Source organism: Octopus bimaculoides, chromosome 26, assembly GCF_001194135.2.
Source record: "Octopus bimaculoides isolate UCB-OBI-ISO-001 chromosome 26, ASM119413v2, whole genome shotgun sequence".
Classification (NCBI taxonomy): Eukaryota; Metazoa; Mollusca; class Cephalopoda; order Octopoda; family Octopodidae; genus Octopus; species Octopus bimaculoides.
The window spans coordinates 8,358,489-8,359,126 of NC_069006.1; positions in this window are offsets into that span (position 1 = coordinate 8,358,489).

Sequence of the window (638 nt, forward strand, 5' to 3'; positions counted from 1 at the left end):
ATATACATATACATATGTGTGTGTGTGTGTGTATATCTATCTATCTATCTATATGCATATATATTTGGTAGATGGAAACTGAAAGAAGTCCATCGTACATATATATATATGCATATATATATGCATATATACATACACATATGCACATAATTACATATATATACCCATATATGCATGCATATATGGGTACAGGACATCATAAAACGTAAACAACAAGAAATACGAAAACAACATGAAGTATGAAACACGAAAACATGAAATACGAAGACAAACTTTTGTATGCGAACAACGAAAGAAACAAATGGAAAACAAGACAAGTAACATCAAGAACGACCCTTCGTCAGTTGTCGGCTGTTTATCTACTCCACATTTCAAGCAATAGATATATTCTAATACTTGTTTCAGTCATTTGACAGCGGCCATTATGGAGCACCGCCTTTAGTCGAGCAAATCGACTCCAGGACTTATTCTTTGTAAGCCTAGTACTTATTCGGTCTGTTTTGCCGAGCCGCTAAGTTACGGATACGTAAACACACCAACATCGGTTGTAAAGCGATGGTGGGGGTACAGAAACACAAACATACACACATACATGCATACATGCACACATATACAAACATACATACTTATATATATAC